Genomic DNA, 3,282 nt, shown 5'->3' with positions numbered 1-3,282 from the left:
CTGAGAATGTTAAGTCGGAAGTTAAGTCTTTTAGAATATGGAAATAGGTTAAATTTATAAATCTTTTGACATATTATAAGAGACTTGTGAGGTGGTGAATTGAACTTCTACAAGAGTTACATAATATTTTGGGGTCTCATAATGGTTCTGAGTGGCGTTGCAGTGTCATGCATATGCAGCTGCAGGCTAAATATTGGATACTCTTTTAAGACTGTTTTGCTAAGTTGGCTATTGATTCCAGTTTAATAGTAATGAGAACTGTTTTGCTTTCATAGAGATTCTGTGCTGACTGATACATTTGAATTTTCCAGAAGACAATAAAAAATATTGATGAAATATTAACTTTTTCTTGCTAACCTGCCATGTGCTTTTTGGCAAGTTTACTGTGGATTATTTGTTATCCTATGTTGTCTTTTCACGGTAGTCTTCTGCAGAACTAGCCGTAGTCGTGTGTATTTACAGCAAGAGTTGTTGACACATATTCAAAAGCGGCTCGACACTGCTATTCAAGAGTGAAACGACTTACATGAATTAGTTACTTTACTTTATTTGCAAGAGACCGGCACCACGCACTAAGGGTAACTTGACACACACTGCTGGAGTCATCAGACTCATCTAGAATAGTTACCTGAATCCTTCTTGCAGTGTTCATGTGACACTTTATCTTGAGTCATCTGACTCATCTAGAATTGTTAACGGACTCCCTCAGCAATAGTCTTATGACCCTGTTGAGAGGGTATAGGTTACTACTACAACAGAGTATGAATGACTATTGTGTGTGGAGTCACGTAAACACCTTATATCAAGCACAGATAGTCTCGTGACTCCCTGCCAAAAGAGAGTTCGTGTGTCTCCCACAAAGTGTGTCATATACGTGACAAGTCCAGACTTTTCGAAAAGAGTAAGGCATACTCTTTTTTTTCTTAGTGTGCTGGGCGGTCGCGTGGCCTATGTTCTCTGGCACAACGTGATCATTTGACAGTGTTGGGATGCTTGGTTGAGATCCGAGCGACATCGACTGGATCTACTTGGCTTACTTTATCCGCCCATTCTTCGCATTGCAAAGCAGCTGCCTCTGATGCCTTGCACCATGCCTTGCACAGATGTCATGCCTTGCACATTGTAAATGCCCTAACTCTGACTCGCACAGAGACGAAGCTTATTGCGGTAGGTGGAATGGCACCGGCGGCGTACACTTGTCGACGGGACGCATTGCACCGCTTAAAACTAGACAAGTTCTCGTTGGCTCGCTGAGTGAGCACGCAGCCGCGGAGAAAGCTGCGAATGAGGTGTAGTGAGCAACTTCGTCGAAGTTAATTGTCGGCGAATTGTCAGGGCATATCGCTCCTACTCTCGAGATAAATTGATAATCGTAGATATTCCGCTAAGTGCGAACATTCCTCCGCATCGTGGTGTGCAGCCAATGTCAAGACAATGCAGAGGTGATAACGCGAGCTGGCTAACGTTGTCATTTATTTCATATTTAGGTATCATACCCCCGAAATCAAACAATACTCAGGGGAGCAGCGGTGGAAAAAAAAATGCGTTTTAAGTTATTCCAGCTTATACAAGTTTATCTAACACAAGTACCAAAGCCTCGCTAACAGAAAAAATTAGAACTAAGCTGAAAATGTTGTATATATTAAGTGGCAGATGCCAAAGTTAATGGAGAGGCTCACGCAAGAATAACAACTGGGAACTTATACAATTTTAGAAATCCCCTCAGATTTTTCGAAAAGCTAGTAGGTGGAGTGCCCTTGGAGACTGATTATTTCCAAAATGAGTTTCACACCCTTTCAAATGAAATGCAGCTGCCCATATATTGTCATTTCCCGAAGCTTGTGATAACAAATAGTTGTCAGCCCGATATTGCTCAGCAACAACTCCGCTCACCGTTTCCAATGTACAGCTTCCAGTTAATTCGCAAAATCACTTCGTCTTCTGGTTTATCGAGTCCGTACTATTTCTCAATTACAGCCAATTTTTTTTCCCAATGCAGTATTATAAAGTTTACATCAAGATATACATTTTATTTAGAATTTCTTGCCCCTTCGAGGCTATTCCTCTTCTTGCATCCAAGCTAACCGAGATAGTTTGCACGTCCACACGGTTTATAATGCGATAGTTGGCAAGGCCAGAGCCAGGTAACAGCAACGACATTCGGAAAAAGAAAGAAAAAAATAAAAACGCGATACCAGGAATTAGTACGGCGAGATACACCGAGTGATGTGCCGTCGAGAGTACAAGGCCTCACTGTTAACCGCCCTCCATCGACAAGTAACGAGAACCAAAGCTTAAAACACACACACACACACACACACGCGCGCACGCACACAGACATGCACGCACACAAACGCACGCACGCGCGCACGCACATACACAGACACACACACACAGACACACACCACTCTTTATTACAATGTGAAAACATACTTATTGAGCCCATAGCACTTACGCAAACTAACTCGACAGTTGGTGCCGCTGTTGCTACAGGTGCCGAATATTCTCCCAGCCAGCCCTACGTCACGCTGGCCGCTTACGTCAGGCGTTTCTTCTTATAAAGGACATTTTCTTGCACAACATTACCATGCATAGGCCCTAGCTATTTTTGCAGACGCACTACGTGGTTAAGGGTCATTAGCAATAAGAAGTACCTTGAGGCAATTTTCTCTCATGACTGAGTGTGCTAATCATAGAACTTCTATTAACTAACCTTAGGGCACATGTAAGGGCGAAATTAAAGCCGAGAAGGAGTGAATAGTAAAGCCCACCTGGGCTCAAAAGAAATACAAGAACTTTCGGGATATTTTAATCCAAAATATCATCAAGAATGCCTCGAAGTATCAGTTATGATCCTCCCGAAATATTAGAGGCAAACTTTTATGAAACTGTGAAATCGGACGCCGGTTTTATAACAAGACATATTAAAGTCGCATATGTCGAAAGTAGTGCTAGCCTAAAGATTTCTGCTCAGCAGACATTACGTTAATTATCCTCGGCTTCTACTTTTAATTAGAGCAGGCGCCCTAAGTTAGCAAAAAACAAGTTAGGTAGCAAATATTAGTTAATTATCAAAATTATTGCTCAGATCTTTTTGCTGCTAGTGTTCACTTAACCGCGTAGCCTGTGAGCAAGAACAAGAGCGTGGATGTGAGCTTTTTTATCGTTAGGATAAAGAACTGGTTTATCTGTACTGATGTAATACTTACCTTAGCGTGTCGATGGCTGTCGAGTCCCTGGAGTGTACGTCGAACGCGTTACAGATCAAAGCATAGCCTCTTA

This window comes from Dermacentor albipictus, chromosome 1 (assembly GCF_038994185.2).
Source record: "Dermacentor albipictus isolate Rhodes 1998 colony chromosome 1, USDA_Dalb.pri_finalv2, whole genome shotgun sequence".
NCBI lineage: Eukaryota > Metazoa > Arthropoda > Arachnida > Ixodida > Ixodidae > Dermacentor > Dermacentor albipictus.
Note: the sequence above shows the minus strand (reverse complement) of the source record.